Source organism: Mobula hypostoma, chromosome 18 (genome assembly GCF_963921235.1).
Source record: "Mobula hypostoma chromosome 18, sMobHyp1.1, whole genome shotgun sequence".
Classification (NCBI taxonomy): domain Eukaryota; kingdom Metazoa; phylum Chordata; class Chondrichthyes; order Myliobatiformes; family Myliobatidae; genus Mobula; species Mobula hypostoma.
This window is the reverse complement of record NC_086114.1, coordinates 20586262-20604881: the sequence shown is the minus strand read 5'-3', so window position 1 is coordinate 20604881 and position 18620 is coordinate 20586262. Positions and strand designations below refer to the sequence as shown.

At 42.4% G+C, this 18620-nt stretch overlaps 1 protein-coding gene across 5 annotated transcripts in view; it reads left to right on the top strand.

Annotated features, from left to right (window-relative positions):
* Nucleotides 1–18620, top strand: part of csgalnact2 (chondroitin sulfate N-acetylgalactosaminyltransferase 2) — a 73493-nt gene that overhangs the window by 17237 nt on the left and 37636 nt on the right. Inside the window, exon 1 of one of the 5 annotated variants that reach the window (XM_063070532.1) lies at nucleotides 14412–14430. The exons of the other annotated variants lie outside the window; for them this stretch is intronic. The gene's annotated coding sequence lies outside the window, so the exon portion shown is untranslated. Of the gene's footprint in view, nucleotides 1–14411; nucleotides 14431–18620 lie in introns of those variants that run through there. 5 annotated transcript variants of the gene reach the window in all.

The following is an 18620-nucleotide window of genomic DNA, read 5'->3' as shown; positions in this document are numbered from 1 at the left end:
TGGGCCGATACCCTTCATTGCTCTAGGTTTCCAGCACCTGCAGTACCTCTTGTGTCTTAATATTTAGTTCTCCAGCTTCAGATAATTCTTTTCTTTCATTTCCTTAATGTATCAGAGCTGGCCATTTCGCCTGCCAATCACTTTGGTTTGTTTTGAACAATCCAACTTATTGTAGGTTATATCCCACAGTAGAAATTTAATCTGATTTTGGCAGCCACATCCTATCAGAGCTATTTGTTTATTGTTTTACACATAGCCCACCCAAACAAACCCCATTCCCTCCCTTTCCGAGTACTGATTAAGGCTCCAGACCTGAAATATAAATGTTTCTTTCCTTAGCTGCTTTCTGATTTGTGAGTGTTTCCAGAATTTTGCCTTTTTATTATAAAGTGGAGAGGAGAGAGAATTAAAAATTGAAATTTAGAAATGTGTGATACTGGGCTGGAATGGCTGAGTGGAGTCATGCTCTTCACACAGCCTTGTATATTTCTCTACTTCAGATGTTAAACCTCATCTTCTGATAAAGGTGGCTGTGTAGGCAAAGGAGTTAATAAGCCTGTTGCACATCCATGGCATGGACGTTTTATTTTTGGTTTGCTGCCTTGACTTTTAGAGTAAGTGCACTCAAAACAAACATGTTAGAACGAACTTCGTGAAATAGTGTGTCTTTCTTAAATAATGGAAACTCTGAGCAATAGCTCCTGAGAGACCAGTGTTTGATGACGAGGAGCAGTGAATTAGGATGATGAATTCTGGAATAGTGCTAACAGATTAAAGTATTTCGCATATATAAAAAAATCCAAATTTTAAAATATTAGATATTACATTCATATTTTCACAAACTTGTCAAGTATTTTAAAATGATTTCATGATAGTGACCTGGCTGGTGGTGTAGTGGCATCAGTGCCGGACTTCGGGACGAAAGGTCCCAAGTTCGAATCCAGCCGGCTCCCCTGCACGCTTTCCATCCATGCTGGGTTTCGAGCTAGTGATCTCTTTGGAAACTCACCCAGCAGAAGGCAATGGCAAACCACTGCTGTAACTTACCTCGTACGCGGTTCCCCACTACAGCGGAGAGGCGTGGAGGGAAATCGTCCGCTAACCAGAGGAACTCCAGATGTGACGTACCTTTCCTTCATGACAGTATAAGAATATTCCCTGCAAAAAATGAGTGTAATTTTGTTGCAAGACATCACCTTACGATAAAATCTCAAAGATTGCTAGCCGTCTCTACTGACACAATTATGAGAACCTGTGCAAAATTCTACCTGGTCCCTGTGACTGCGCTAATTTTATCTTCGGTTTTCATAGTCATGGTCATAGTCATACTTTATTGATCCCGGGGGAAATTGGTTTTCGTTACAGTTATAAATAATAAATAGTAATAGAACCATAAATAGTTAAATAGTAAGGCGAAGGTGAAAAAAAGCGATAAAAAGCGAAGGTGAGCAGACAGGTAGTGCAGAGCACCCCTGTAGCCATTCCCCTGAATAATAAGTTTACCATCCTAGATACTGTTGGCGGGGACGACCGACCAGATGTGAGCCACGGTGGCAGGGCCTCCGGCACTGAGTCTGACCCTGTGGTTCAGAAGGGTGGGACGGAGAAGAGGAGAGCTGTCATCATTGGAGACTCTATAGTCAGGGGAGCAGACAGGAGATTTTGTAGACGTGAGAAGGACACCCGCATGGTTTGTTGCCTCCCGGGTGCCAGGGTCCGGGATGTCTCTGACCGGGTGCACGACATCCTGGTACGAGAGGGAAAGCAATCAGAAGTCGGGATCAACGACATAGGCAGGAAGAGGGATGAGGTCCTGAAGTGTGAATTTCGGGAATTAGGCAGAAGGCTGAAGAACAGGACCTCAAGGGTGACGTTCTCAGGATTGCTGCCAGTGCTACGTGACAGTGATGGTAAGAATTGGAGGAGATGGCAGTTGAATGCATGGCTGAGGAGTTGGTGCAGGGAGCAGGGTTTTAGATTTTTAGATATTGGGATCTCTTCTGGGGAAGGTGGGACCTGTACAGATTGGATGGGTTACACCTGAACTCGAGGGGGAGCAATATCCTTGCAGGTAGGTTTGCTTGCATGGTTCGGGAGGGTTTAAACTAATTTGCGAGGGGGATGGGATCCAGAGCGATAGAGCAGTGAAAGAAGTGCATGGAGTAAAGCCAGATCTAACATACAGAGAGGCTTTGAGGAAAGAGAAGCAGAATAAACGGTGTAAAGACAGTAAGGTAGAAGGGCTGAAATGTGTGTACCTCAATGCAAGAAGCATCAGGAACAAAGGTGATGAACTGAGAGCTTGGATACATACATGGAATTATGATGCAGTGGCCATTACAGAGACTTGGCTGGCACCAGGGCAGGAATCGATTCTCAATATTCCTGGATTTCAGTGCTTTAAAAGGGATAGAGAAGGCGGAAAAAGGGGAGGAGGGGTGGCATTACTGGTCAGGGATACTATTACAGCTACAGAAAGGGTGGGTAATGTAGCAGGATCCTCTTTTGAGTCAATATGGGTGGTAGTCAGGAACAGGAAGGGAGCAGTTACTCTACTGGGGGTATATAATAGGCCCCCTGGTAGCAGCAGAGATACAGAGGAGCAGATTGGGAGGCAGATTTTGGAAAGGTGCAAAAATAACAGGGTTGTTATCATGGGTGACTTTAACTGCCCTAATATTGATTGGCACCTGATTAGTTCCAAGGGTTTAGATGGGGCAGAGTTTGTTAAGTGTGTCCAGGATGGATTCCTGTCACAGTGTGTGGACAGGCCGACCAGGGGAATGCCATACTAGATCTAGTACTAGGTAATGAACCGGGTCAGGTCACAGATCTCTCAGTGGGTGAGCATCTGAGGGACAATGACCACCGCTCCTGGCCTTTATAATTATCATGGAAAAGGATAAAATCAAAGAGGACAGGAAAATTTTTAATTGGGGAAAGGCAAATTATGAGGCTATAAGGCTAGAACTTGCGGGTGTGAATTGGGATGATGTTTTTGCAGGGAAATGTACTATGGACACATGGTCGATGTTTAGAGATCTCTTGCGGGATGTAAGGGATAAATTTGTCCCGGTGAGGAAGATGAAGAATGGTAGGGTGAAGGAACCACGGGTGACAAGTGAGGTGGAAAATCTAGTCAGGTGGAAGAAGGCAGCGTACATGAGGTTTAGGAAGCAGGAATCAGATGAGTCTATTGAGGAATATAGGGAAGCAAGAAAGGAGCTTAAGAAGGGGCTGAGAAGAGCAAGAAGGGGGCATGAGAAGGCCTTGGCAAGTAGGGTAAAGGAAAACCCCAAGGCATTCTTCAATTATGTGAAGAAAAAAAGGATGACAGGAGTGAAGGTAGGACCGATTAGAGATAAAGGTGGGAAGATGTGCCTGGAGGCTGTGGAAGTGAGTGAGGTCCTCAATGAATACTTCTCTTCGGTATTCACCAATGAGAGGGAACTTGATGATGGTGAGGACAATATGAGTGAGGTTGATGTTCTGGAGCATGTTGATATTAAGGGAGAGGAGGTGTTGGAGTTGTTAAAATATATTAGGACAGATAAGTCCCCGGGGCCTGACGGAATATTCCCCAGGCTGCTCCACGAGGCGAGAGAAGAGATTGCTGAGCCTCTGGCTAGGATCTTTATGTCCTCGTTGTCCATGGGAATGGTACCGGAGGATTGGAGGGAGGCGAATGTTGTTCCCTTGTTCAAAAAATGGTAGTAGGGATAGTCCGGGTAATTATAGACCAGTGAGCCTTACGTCTATGGTGGGAAAACTGTTGGAAAAGATTCTTAGAGATAGGTTCTATAGGCATTTAGAGAATCATGGTCTGATCAGGGACAGTCAGCATGGCTTTGTGAAGGGCAGATCATGTCTAACAAGCCTGATAGAGTTCTTTGAGGAGGTGATCAGGCATATATATGAGGGTAGTGCAGTAGATGTGATCTATATGGATTTTAGTAAGGCATTTGACAAGGTTCGACATGGTAGGCTTATTCAGAAAGTTAGAAGGCATGGGATCCAGGGAAGTTTGACCAGGTGGATTCAGAATTGGCTTGCCTGCAGAAGGCAGAGGGTGGTGGTGGAGGGAGTACATTCAGATTGGAGGATTGTGACTAGTGGTGTCCCACAAGGATCTGTTGTGGGACCTCTACTTTTCGTGATTTTTATTAACGACCTGGATGTGGGGGTAGAAGGGTGGGTTGGCAAGTTTGCAGACGACACAAAGGTTGGTGATGTTGTAGAAAGTGTAGAGGATTGTCAAAGGTTGCAGAGAGACATTGATAGGATGCAGGAGTGGACTGAGAAGTGGCAGATGGAGTTCAACCTGGAGAAGTGTGAGGTGGTACACTTTGGAAGGACAAACTCCAGGGCAGAGTACAAAGTAAATGGCAGGATACTTGGTAGTGTGGAGGAGCAGAGGGATCTCGGGGTACATGTCCACAGATCCCTGAAAGTTGCCTCACAGGTGGATAGGGTAGTTAAGAAAGCTTATGGAGTGTTAACTTTCATAAGTCGAGGGATAGAGTTTAAGAGTCGCGATGTAATGATGCAGTTCTATAAAACTCTGGTTAGGCCACACTTGGAGTACTGTGTCTATTTCTGGTCACCTCACTATAGGAAGGATGTGGAAGCATTGGAAAGGGTACAGAGGAGATTTACCAGGATGCTGCCTGGTTTAGAAAGTATGCATTATGATCAGAGATTAAAGGAGCTAGGGCTTTACTCTTTGGAGAGAAGGAGAATGAGAGGAGACATGATAGAGGTGTACAAGATAATAAGAGGAATAGATAGAGTGGATAGCCAGCGCTTCTTCCCTAGGGCACCACTGCTCAATACAAGAGGACATGGCTTTAAGGTAAGGGGTGGGAAGTTCAAGGGGGATATTAGAGGAAGGTTTTTTACTCAGAGAGTGGTTGGTGCGTGGAATGCACTGCCTGAGTCAGTGGTGGAGGCAGATACACTAGTGAAGTTGAAGAAACTACTAGACAGGTATATGGAGGAATCTAAGGTGGGGGCTTATATGGGAGGCAGGGTTTGAGGGTCGGCACAACATTGTGGGCCGAAGGGCCTGTACTGTGGTGTACTATTCTATGTTCTATGTAATATGTAAATATGCCAGTAAATTATGAAATAAGTCCAGGACCAGCCTATCGGCTCAGGGTGTCTGACCCTCCAAGGGAGGAGTTGTAAAGTTTGATGGCCACAAGCAGGAATGACTTCCTATGACGCTCTGTGCTGCATCTCGGAGGAATGATTTGAGGGTTATGGTACGATAGTTATGGAAAATGTTTCTCTCACGGATCCTCTTAATTCTCCAAATGTTTCCTGTCTCTACAATTCCACTCACCTTATTTTCAGGCTCCAGATTTTACACCCATAAGACATGTATCTTTTTGAGCACTTTCAGATACTCAGCACTTTCCATGCGTTAATGTCTTACCCAAGTAAAAAGCTTCCTTACTGATGGGAAAATTTTCACCTTGTCTTTACCCAGTCCTGGAATGAGCCGGATCTATGGATTTTTCAAAGAGCCAAAGGATGCATATTATTTGGGATTACCTTTCTTGTATCATTTATTCGTATGTAAAGTAAACTTGTTGATTGGGTTGACTCAAGTTGTTCTGAGATTAGTCATAGTCATAGTCATACTTTATTGATCCCGAGGGAAATTGGGTTTTGTTACAGTTGCACCAACCAAGAATAGAGTATAAATATAGCAATATAAAACCATAAATAATTAAATAATAATATGTAAATTATGCCAGGAAATAAGTCCAGGACCAGCCTCTTGGCTCAGGGCGTCTGACCCTCCAAGGGAGGAGTTGTAAAGTTTGATGGCCACAGGCAGGAATGACTTCCTATGACGCTCAGTGTTGCATCTCGGTGGAATGAGTCTCTGGCTGAATGTACTCCTGTGCCCAACCAGTACATTATGTAGTGGATGGGAGACATTGTCCAAGATGGCATGCAACTTGGACAGCATCCTCTTTTTCAGACACCACTGTCAGAGAGGCCAGTTCCATCCCCACAACATCACTGGCCTTACGAATGAGTTTGTTGATTCTGTTGGTGTCTGCTACCCTCAGCCTGCTGCCCCAGCACACAACAGCAAACATGATAGCACTGTCCACCACAGACTTGTAGAACATCCTCAGCATCATCCGGCAGATGTTAAAGGACTTCAGTCTCCTCAGGAAATAGAGACCGCTCTGACCCTTCTTATAGACAGCCTCAGTGTTCTTAGACCAGTCCAGTTTATTGTCAATTCGTATCCCCAGGTATTTGTAATCCTCCACCATGTCCACACTGACCCCCTGGATGGAAACAGGGGTCACCGGTGCCTTAACCCTCCTCAGGTCCACCACCAGCTCCTTAGTGTTTTTCACATTAAGCTGCAGATAATTCTGCTCACACCATGTGACAAAGTTTCCTACTGTAGCCCTGTACTCAGCCTCATCTCCCTTGCTGATGCATCCAACTATGGCAGAGTCATCAGAAAACTTCTGTAGATGGCAAGACTCCTGTGCAGTAGTTGAAGTCGTCCCCTGTGGAGCCCCAGTGCTGCTGGTCACTTTGTCTGACACACAGTGTTGCAAACACTGTGCCTTCAGGAAAAAGATGAGGAAAGTTTGACTGGGATAAGTATAGGAAGATAAGTAGCTACATTCAGGCGTCATTTAAATGCATTTAGATTCTGTTTCTTTCTCATCTCTCTTGCCAGAGGAGAGATGAGAAAGAAGTTGGGCACCATTTCAATTTAAATTCCAAGGAATCAGAACTATGAACAGATGGTGATATGTTTATCTGTGTATGTATATACATATACACACAGTAGATTTTGTTTAATCAGGATAGCCATTTATTTGGGACAGCTCTTAAAGAACAAAAACTAAATCATTAAAATAGCCAGGATTCGCTTTGTTTATTTGGGACACTGTGCCACTTAATTTGGGCAGAAGACTGATGTCATACAGTTTGTAAATAGCATCAATCGTGTGCACTTGCATGGCCCTTAGGCACTACACCGTACATAGAGAGATCAGAATTTTAGATAGAATTAGTTGCCTGCGTTTGTGTTCAAAAAGCAGTGATTTTTGTCTCTGATATTTGGCAAGAAAGAAGTAGTAAAACAATTCAAAACTGTTTTGCTCACTGTGGTTTCAAGCACTCAGACTTGAAGGTGCCAGAAATGGCTGTTAGACATTACAAAGCAAACAGTTTTTAAATAACGTCAGTTGTATACACTTGTGTTATGGGCCGACAGACAGCAATTCAAAAGGCAATGATTTTTGATCATTTTGGTCTTTATTTTGACTATGCAGTAAGGCAAGAAGATAATCCATTATCTGCACTAGGGTGTCTGCTGATTTTGTTCATTTACAGTCAATCAAAAGAACATGGCAGCGATGAATTATTCTGTAAACAACTATTAAAAACTAATGCTCAGTTTTATAAAATTATAGTAATATTGGTAGAGTTCTAATTTGTTCTGTATTTCATTTAAATGCATAATTTGTTACACAGTTAAATGGTAATTTGTCTTTGTTATGCTCTACAACTATTTCCATGAAATTTCGGCTAATTGGGGCAAACACTTAATTGGGCCAAAATGTACTGGTTCCAATGTGTCCCAATTATCTGGAATGTGTGTGTGTGTGTGTGTGTGTGTGTGTGTGTATAGACACACACTCAGTGACCACTTTATTAGGTATGGGATTGGAACATGGTAAGATCTTCTGCTGCTGTAACTTAGCGACATGTTATGCATTCAGAGATGCTCCTCTGTACACCACTATTGTAACGCATGCTTATGTGAGTTACTGTCACATATCTATTAGCTTGAACCATTTTGGCCATTCTCTGATCTCTCTCATTAACAAGATGTTTTGGGCCACAAAATTGCTGTTCACTGGATTCTTTTTGTTTTTTTGCATGATTCTCCATAAACTTTAGAGACCGTTGTGCATGAAAATCCCAGGAGAACAACAGTTTCTGAGATTCTCAAACCATGCCATCTGGCACCAAAAATCATTTCACAATCAGTCATTTTGATCACGTTTCTTCCCCATTCTGATGTTTGTTCTGAACAACAACGTAACCTATTGACCATGTCTGTATGCTTTTGTGCATTGAGTTGCTGCCATATGATGGCTAATTAGATATTTGCATTAATGACCTGGTATACCTAATAAAGTGGCCACTGAGAGGAAATGCTGAAATCCATTTCCTCAGTGTTGGTCTCACAGTATCAGTCTTGATGTGGAATGGTCACGTTCTGATCCACTTTCTTCCCTCCATAAAGATTAGTGATGAGGCCAGCAACAGTACCATTCATGAGCTTGCTGCAATGTGATACAAACTAAGAAGAAAACTAGACATGCATTGATAATATCGTGGCCTCAGGATGACCCAAGCACTTCACTGCTGTTTTATTTACCAGTCCTGATGCAGGGTCTCGACTTGATATATCAACTATCCCCTTGCCTCCATAGACGCTGATTTCGTCCGCAGCTAGTTTATAGATTCCACCATCCATAATCTCTAATGTCTCCATTATATTGCTTTGAAGTATTTTAAACTATAGGTTGAGTACCTTTTATCCAAAATTCGAAAACCTCCGAAGTCCAAAATATTTTTGAGCGCTAACGTGATGTCACAAATGGAAAATTCCACTAAGCGTGGGAAAGGTTCCCCGATGATGCGTACATCAGACAGTGCTAAGAAGTGGCTTCACATATGTAATGAACAGAAGTAATAGAAAAACACTGCATAAAGCGAAAAATGAAGATCTTGAATGTGTATTGAAAAAGTGGATTTGCCAGCTTCATAGTGAACATATGCTGCTTAATGGTATGCTGATTATGAAACAAGCAAAGATCTATCACAACGAACTGAAGATTGAAGGTCATTGTGAATATTCAGCAGGTTGTTTGCAGAAACTTAAGAAAAGGCATGGCATTAATTTTTTAAAAGATTTGTGGTGATAAAACGTCTACTGATCACAAAGTAGCAGAGAAATTAATTGAGTTTGCTAAGATCGTGGCTGATGAAAACCTAACATGCTGAATGGCTGTGTCAGTACATATTTGTGATGAACAAGTGTAAGACAAAAACTGCTTACCGTTAGCACATTTAAATTCAGAGTTGGAAATTATGACAATCCCAAGCTATCTCGTTATATATTCCGAAATCCAAAATCTGAAACACTTCCAGTTCCAAGCATTTCGGATAAGGAGTACTCAACCTATATTTGTAGGCTTTCATTATATGGGAGTCAATTTGTGTATAGCAATGGCTTTATTATCTTTTTTTGTTGATATTGGTAGAGGGATGACAACTGAACCGGACGTAGGTAAAGTGCCATTGACCTTTTTTTATATCCACTCTATAAATCAGATTAGTTGACTGATTGTAAAAATTAATTTGATAAGCTACATCTCTGATGTAGTCTTCCCACTGTAGTCATTCTTAGCTTTCATTGTATGTTCAAGTCTGACGTGGAAATTAAATACTATCACCTTATTTTGAAGTAGGAGTACTGGTCCACTGAGCTATGGCTGACACTGGAAGATTTTGTGTGCTGAGAAGTCGCTTAGCTTGGTTTCACACCACACTGAGTGATCTTTGTGGGTGAAGTGGACAAATGATTATTATGTTGATGTGAACCTCAAAGGAAAAATGTTGAAAATGCACAACATGTCCTTCAGCAGCTGGAAAAAGAGCTTGGAAAAAAAACAGAAATGGTGAAAGAATTCAGCCAATCAAGCAGGTTGCACATTAGTTGTTTGACTGTCCTATTGGTTGCAGCCTTCCATTGATGCTATTGTGTTTCTTGTATTTACTGTGAATACATGCAAGAAAATAAATCTCAGGGTTGTACAGTGCCCATAAGAAGTATTTACCCCCCCCCCCCCCCGGAAGTTTTCATGTTTTATTGGTTTACAACATTGAATCACAAAGGACTTAATTTGGCTTTTTTCACACTGATCAACAGAAAGAGACTCTTTCGTGTCAAAGTGAAAGCAGATCTCTACAAAGAGATCTAAATTAGTTACAAAGATAAAACACAAAATAATTGATTGCATTAGTATTCACCCCTTTCCAGTCAGTATTTAGTAGATGCACCTTTGGCAGCAATTACAGTCTTGAGTCTCTATCAGCTTTGCACTTCTGGACACTGCAGTCTTTCCCCATTCTTTACAAAACTGCTCAAGCCTTGTCAGATTGAATGGGGAACATAAATGAACATCCCTTTTGGAGTCTAGCCACAAATTCTCTGACGGCCACTCCAGGACATTAACCTTGTTATTTTAAGACTATTCCTGTATAGATTTGGCTTTATGCTTGGGGTCATTGTCTTGTTCGAAAACAAATCTTCCAAGTCGCAGTTCTTTTGCAGACTACATCAGCTTTTCCTCCAGGATTTCCCTGCATTTTGCTGCATTCATTTTATCCTCTACCTCACAGGCCTTACACCAAACATAGCATTTAGTTTGATGGCCAAAAAGCTCAATTTTGATTTAATCAGACCATAGAATCTTTTTCCAGCTGACTTCAGAGCCTCCCATATCCCTTCTGGCAAACTCTAGCAGAGATTTCCTGTGATTTTTTTTTTCCAATAGTGGCTTTCTCTTTGCCGCTGTTCGTTGTATGCGCAGTCTCTCCCATCTCAGCCTCTGAAGCTTGTACCTCCTCCAGAGCTGTCATGGGTCTCTCGGTGGCCTCCCTCACTGGGCCCATTCTTACACAGTCACTCAGTTTTTGAGGATGGCCTGCTCTAAGCAGATTTACAGCTATGCCATATTCTTCCCATTTCTTGATGATTGACTTAACTATATTCCAAGGGATATTCAGTGACTGGGACTTGGAAATTTTCTTGTATCCATCTCCTGACTTCTGATTTTCAATAACTTTTTCACGGAATTGCTTGGTGTTCTCTTGTCTTCATGGTATAGTTTTTGCAGGATACTAACTCACCAGCAGTTGGACCTTCCAGATACAGGTGTATTTTTACTATAGTTAATTGAAACACTTTGACTGCACACAGGTCTCCCAAAGCAGATCTCCATTTAACTAATTATGTGACTTCCAAAACCAGTTGGTCCACCAGTGATGATTTGGGGTGTCATATTAAATACTTATGCAATCAATTATTTTGTGTTTTATATTTGTAATTAATTTTAAAACACTTTGTAGAGATCTGTTTTCACTTTGACACGAAAGTCTTCTTCTGTTGATCAGTGTCGAAAAAGCCAAATTAAATCCTGTGTGGTTCAATGTTGTAAAACAATAAATCATAAAAACATCCAAGGTGGGTGAATAGTTTTTATAGGCACTGTATATGGTGATAAAAATGTACTTTGATAATATCTTTACTTTGAACTTGGAATTTTGAGCTTCTGTGGAAAGAGAAACCATTTAATACTTAGTGCCAGGGATTCTTTCTCAGAACTGGGCAAAGAGCGGAGGAGTGTTAATTTTGGAAGTAGAGCTGGGTATGGCACTAAGGTGTAAAACAAAAGACTATATGGATGACAGACCCGGGTGATAAGGAGCATGAATAGTGAGTGATTATAGAAATGGGTGAGAAAGAGACACAGACAGAAAAATAGTAAATAATGAGGGACCAGTTTCACCCAAAGTTGGAAGTTACAATGTTCCTTGCGGAATGTTATAAAATGTTGGAGGAGTTCAGCAGGTCAGACAGCATCTATGGAGGGGAATAAACAGTTCAACTTTCAGGCCGAAATCTTTTCATTAGGACTGGAGAGAAGGGGGAAGAAACCACAGTAAAAACAAAGTTGGGGAGAGGGGAGGATGTACAGGCTAGCAGGTGATGGGTGCTAGGTGACTTACTGATTCCGCTAGCATTTAGTGTGTATTGCTCAAGGTATACAGCATCTGCAGAACCTTTTGTTTTTATAAGATATCTGGACAGAAAATGTTACTCCTCTAAGTTTACATTGGACATCCCCAAGGAAGTGGAAGCTGCAGACAAGCTGGAATAGGAATGGAATTAAGAATTAAAATAGCATGCAAACTAATTGCAAATGCTCCACAAAGTGATCACTCAATCTGCATTTGGTTTCTTCGTGGTAGATGAGGCTAGATAATGAATGCCGAGTACAATAGACTACAAGTACAAGTGTATCGCTTCTTCACCTGGATTTTGTTTGGCCCCTGGATGGTGGGAGAGAAAGAGGTGAATGAATAGGTATTGCATCTTTGTGAGGAAGTGCTGTGAACGAAGGAGTAGTGGGTGAGGCATTTCATGGTGGAGAGGCTTGTGAGTTCCTGGGATCCTGGGAGTGCTACCATTTGGAGATTTGCTCCTGGTAGGTTACCCGTGGCAGCAAGGTCCAGGGGGAGGTCCAGACAAAGAGTGATCCATCCAAGATCTCGTTGGTGGAGCTGGCAGAAGATGATGGCACATCGCAATGGCAGTGAAGGCAGAGGAATGCCGCAGTAATGAAGGGTCCCCAATTAACTTGGATGCCATGCCACTGGACCCTGACCCCGATCTGTCAAGGTCTGTGTGGTGGCTGCCTGTGTATCAGCTTCCCCACATTAAATAAAATCATGCACAGACATTCTCCATTAAGGGAATAACCCCTTTAGAGAACATCATACTCGATTCAAGTGATCACACTTCTGGTGGGTGAGGATGTGAGAATAGCAGAACCGTGGGCACAATAGTTTTCAGATAGAGTATATGGGTATTATTGTAGAGAGAAGTTAAGGGCCTGACATTGAGCATAGATCTCAGGATACAGTTAGAGCATTACTGAAGTGATGATGGTTAGTTTGAATATACCGCTGACTTTCGAGGGGGGAAAAAGCTCGAAAACTATTTTTGTCTTTGGATTTTCCTGTTGATGTCATTTATTTTGTTTATTTTTCTGTGCTTTCTTTATGTCAGGAAATATCTTTAATTATTTAATCCCACCAGATGTTATAGCTGCTAATTACCACCTAGAGTATATTTTTAAAAGATCTTGTAGGACGTACCAGTACCCTGTTTTGTTCATGTATATAAAAAAATAATGAGCTGCAGATTTTCTCATTAAAACTTCATGAACAGAACTTACTAGAAGAAGCAATCTGAAAGAGAAATGATGGACATCATGCAATGTGATATTTTATGGAGCTGCTGGGAAAGAACAAGATTGGCAAACCAGATGAACACTAACAACACTTTGCATAGTGCAGTCTTTTTATGGTCATCTGCTTATGATTATTTTAATTCCTTCCCCCTCCCCCGCCTTTGTGGCCATGCCTTCAGGCCCTAAATTCTGCAGTTTGCACGCCCTCTCCCCATCCCAACTCTCCTTCAAACCTCTTTTATCCCATCCTAGTATTAAAGTTTGTTGAATAACACTGCTAGGAGTTGCCTTCCAATATTAAAGACACGACCTAATGTAAGATGTTATTACAGAGCTTGTAATGCTAGCAGGCCTGGGGATCACTGGGACTGTTTAATAGGATCAGTATCTCTTCGGGATAAAATCACTTAGAGGTACTCAAAGCAGGGTGGCTTGTAGAGTTATTGCTTAGACCTTTGTTATACTCTCAGTGACCACTTTATTAGGTACTCCTGCTCATTAATACAAATATCTAATCAGTCAGTCATGTGGCAAGCAACTTAATGCATAAAAGTTTGCAGACCTGGTCAAGAGGTTCAGTTGTTGTTCAGACCAAACATCAGAATAGGGAAGAAATGTGATCTAAGTGACGTTTACAGTGGAATGATTTTTGGTGTCAGATGGGGTGGTTTGAGTACCTCAGAAGCTGGTGATCTCCTGGCATCTTCGCACACAACAATCTCTTGACTTTACGGAGAATGGTTTGAAAAACATTGTGAGTAGCAGCTCTATGGATGAAAGCACCTTGTTAATGAGATAGGTCAGAGGAGAATGACCAGACTAATTCAAGCTGACAGGACAGTGACGGTAGCTCAAACATCCACACATTACAACAGTGCTGTGCAGAAGAGCACCTCTGAACTCACAACACACTAAATCTTAATGTGGATGGGCTGCAGGAGCAGATGACCGTGAACATACAGAAATACACTCAGTAACCACTTTATTAGGTACCTCCTATATCATTACAGTTTTTTGCACATTCAGCAATGCATAATGTTATATAAACTCTTTTTATATAGTATTTTGCATTGCTGTATGTGCTTCTGGAATGAAATGTTATGGCTGTTGGGTTGGAAGATGTGACAGCCCTTTCACAGTAACTTCCAAAAATATAAGCAGTAGGTTTTATAAGAGAGTGTGTGTTAGGACATAGCTTTTGTTTTAAATTGAAGATACCACAGGCAGTGGTTTATCTCCTATCTGAAATAAAGGCAGAGTACTCAGAAGAGATTCTGCAGATGTTGGAAATCTTGCGCAACGTACACAAAACGCTGGAGGAACTTGACAGGTAGGCACCACTTATGGAGGGAAATAAACAGTTCATATTTCGGGCCGAAACACTATCGCTAAAGTTCTATCAGCATTTTGTGTGTGTTACCCATATTGTACCGTACAAGTTTCTGTGTTGATAATATGCTTAAGTCTAGTTAAAACATAAATTCACAGAATTATTGCCTTATGAAACATTATTTTGGAGTTTACAGTGGTATGATTTTTTAAAAACTACAGATATTTAGTTCTTGTATTCCATTTCAGTTCTTGCTCTTAATATATAAGGGAAGTCCTTGGATACCAATCAGCTCTTTTTGTGCAAAAAAAGGAAGTAATTTAAAAAAAAATTTCAGATCTTTGACAGGAAGGAAAACACCAACAGACCAATTCATGTATTCTTGTCAGTTGAAATAAACAGAATTGAATCACTTGCTGTTTGCTACTACAAAGTGAAACTTAACTTACAATGATTAATATCAGCAAACCTTTTAAAAGATTGGGAGGAAAAAATTGAGCTATTTGCTATGAGTCATTTTTTTTTAAATCTATACTCTTTATTACCATAAATTTGCTTTCAGTCTAGAATACATTCAGTTAACTGTGGTTCACACAGTAGTCCTTTTGTCTATACTTCATCCTTTTCCTAAGTGCCTGTTGGTATTTGAGTCTGCTTCTCTTCAAACAGTGATACCCAAAACTTTTGGGACATCTATTTGCACGTGTACCAGATCGAGAAGTTTCTTTGGAGGTCTCTGCAACAAAATAACTTAACCTTTATCAGTGAAAGTTTATTTAGAAACTATACCTTCATACAAGGCTAATGGAGATATGAAAGAATGTAGACCAAAGCTGAATCTGAGGTCAATTTAAAATTTTTGAAATTGATTTTTGTTGGGCAAAAATATTAAAAGGTACAGACAATTTGTATTGATGAAATTAAGGTACAAATCTATCTCCTCTCATCATATGGTGTTATAGTTTTAGAGTCATACTACAGAAAAAAAGTCCTTCAGCCCATCTGGTTTGAGCCAAACTATTATTCTGCTGACAACAGGAATTCTGCAGATGCTGGAAATTCAAGCAACACACATCAAAGTTGCTGGTGAATGTAGCAGGCCAGGCAGCATCTGTAGGAAGAGGTGCAGTCGACATTTCAGGCCGAGACCCTTCGTCAGGACTAACTGAAGGAAGAGTGAGTAAGGGATTTGAAAGTTGGAGGAGGAGGGGGAGATCCAAAATGATAGGAGAAGACAGGAGGGGGAGGGATAGAGCCAAGAGCTGGACAGGTGATAGGCAAAAGGGGATACGAGAGGATCATGGGACAGGAGGTCCGGGAAGAAAGACAAGGGGGGGGGACCCAGAGGATGGGCAAGGGGTATATTCAGAGGGACAGAGGGAGAAAAAGGAGAGTGAGAGAAAGAATATGTGCATAAAAATAAGTAACAGATGGGGTACGAGGGGGAGGTGGGGCCTTAGTGGAAGTTAGAGAAGTCAATGTTCATGCCATCAGGTTGAAGGCTACCCAGACGGAATATAAGGTGTTGTTTCTCCAACCTGAGTGTGGCTTCATCTTTACAGTAGAGGAGGCCGTGGATAGACATGTCAGAATGGGAATGGGATGTGGAATTAAAAAGTGTGGCCACTGGGAGATCCTGCTTTCTCTGGCGGACAGAGCGTAGATGTTCAGCAAAGCGGTCTCCCAGTCTGCGTCGGGTCTCGCCAATATATGAAAGGCCACATCGGGAGCACTGGACGCAGTATATCACCCCAGTTGACTCACAGGTGAAGTGTTGACTCACCTGGAAGGACTGTTTGGGGCCCTGAATGGTGGTAAGGGAGGAAGTGTAAGGGCATGTGTAGCACTTGTTCCGCTTACACGGATAAGTGCCAGGAGGGAGATCAGTTGGGAGGGATGGGGGGACGAATGGACTCAAGTTTACCTGGTCCATTTCCGACACCTCCCTCCCCTTTCTAGATCTTTTTGTCTCTGTCTCTGGAGACAGCTTATCCACTGATGTCTATTATAAGCCTACTGACTCTCACAGCTATCTGGACTATTCCTCTTCTCACCCTGTCTCCGCCGCATCTGCTCTCAGGGTGAGGCTTTTCATTCTAGGACGAGGGAGATGTCTTCCTTTTTTAAAGAAAGGGGCTTCCCTTCCTCCACTATCAACTCTGCTCTTAAACGCATCTCCCCCATTTCACGTACATCTGCTCTCACTCCATCCTCCTGCCACCCCACTAGGAATAGGGTTCCCCTGGTCCTCACCTACCACCCCACCAGCCTCCGGGTCCAACATATTATTCTCCGTAACTTCCGCCACCTCCAACGGGATCCCACCACTAAGCACATCTTTCCCTCCCCCCCCTCTGCATTCCGCAGGGATCGCTCCCCACGCAACTCCCTTGTCCATTTGTCCCCCCCATCCCTCCCCACTGATCTCCCTCCTGGCACTTATCCGTGTAAGCGGAACAAGTGCTACACGTGCCCTTACACTTCCTCCCTTACCACCATTCAGGGCCCCAAACAGTCCTTCCAGGTGAGGCAACACTTCACCTGTGAGTCGACTGGGGTGATATACTGCGTCCGGTGCTCCCGATGTGGCCTTTTATATATTGGCGAGACTCGACGCAGACTGGGAGACCGCTTTGCTGAACATCTACGCTCTGTCCGCCAGAGAAAGCAGGATCTCCCAGTGGCCACACATTTTAATTCCACATCCCATTCCCATTCTGACATGTCTATCCACGGCCTCCTCTACTGTAAAGATGAAGCCACACTCAGGTTGGAGGAACAACACCTTATATTCCGTCTGGGTAGCCTCCAACCTGATGGCATGAACATCGACTTCTCTAACTTCCGCTAAGGCCCCACCTCCCCCTCGTACCCCATCTGTTACTTATTTTTATGCACACATTCTTTCTCTCACTCTCCTTTTTCTCCCTCTGTCCCTCTGAATATACCCCTTGCCCATCCTCTGGGTCCCCCCCCCCCGTCTTTCTTCCCGGACCTCCAGTCCCATGATCCTCTCGTATCCCCTTTTGCCTATCACCTGTCCAGCCCTTGGCTCTATCCCTTCCCCTCCTGTCTTCTCCTATCATTTTGGATCTCCCCCTCCTCCTCCAACTTTCAAATCCCTTACTCACTCTTCCTTCAGTTAGTCCTGACGAAGGGTCTCGGCCTGAAACGTCGACTGCACCTCTTCCTACAGATGCTGCCTGGCCTGCTGCGTTCACCAGCAACTTTGATGTGTGTTGCTATTATTCTACTGAGTCTAGTTACCCTGCACCTGGACCCCTCCCATCTGGGTACTTATCCAAACTTATTTTAATTATTGAAATTTAACCCATATTCACCACTTTAGCTGGTAGCTTGTTTCACACTGTCACCACCCTCTGAGTGAAGAAATTCCTCCTCATTTTCCTCTTAAATATTTCACCTTTCACCCTTAACCTATTATAGGTTAAGGTTCTAGTCTCACTCAACCTCAGTGGAGAAAATTTATCCCATGATTTTGTATGGCTCTGTCAAATCCCCCCTCATTCTCCTATGCTCCAGGGAAGTCCTAACCTATTCAACCGTTTCCTACAACTCAGGTCTTCAAGTCCTTACAACAGCCTTGTAAATTTTCTCTGCATTCTTTCAATCATATTGATATCTTTCCTATAGGTAGGTGACCATATATATACACAATCCACCAAATTAGGCCTCACTCGCATCTTGTACAATTTCAACTTAACATCCCGACTTGATGGGATGAAGTTCTTCACTGTTCCTATCTTGAACTTGTTTCTACTATTAATACGAGGATACTTTGTCCTGTCAGCCCTGGATTGCAAAACTAAGGCATTACTGGGTTAAAAAAAACAGGAATGAATAAGCAGGAACATTGTTGTTCAAGCTGCAAAACCATGATTGAGACTGAGATGTTGGAGTTTGTAGCTGCATTTCTTAACTGATTGCTGACCTTCACATGACTATAGTAGGAAGATGATTTAAGTTCACCCTCTGAGTCTGATGTCGGTATGCAGGATGAGCTCCAGTCTTTTCAGATGTTTGTAGGTTTGGAGATACCTTGTGAATGGAGGAATTTGTTTGCTTAGAAGTAAACTTGAAGGAGAAAATCTAACTTGCCTCAGCAAATAAAATCTTGTCAAAAATTTTGTTCAATACAGGATAAATAGTTAAAGTTGAAACCTCTTCTG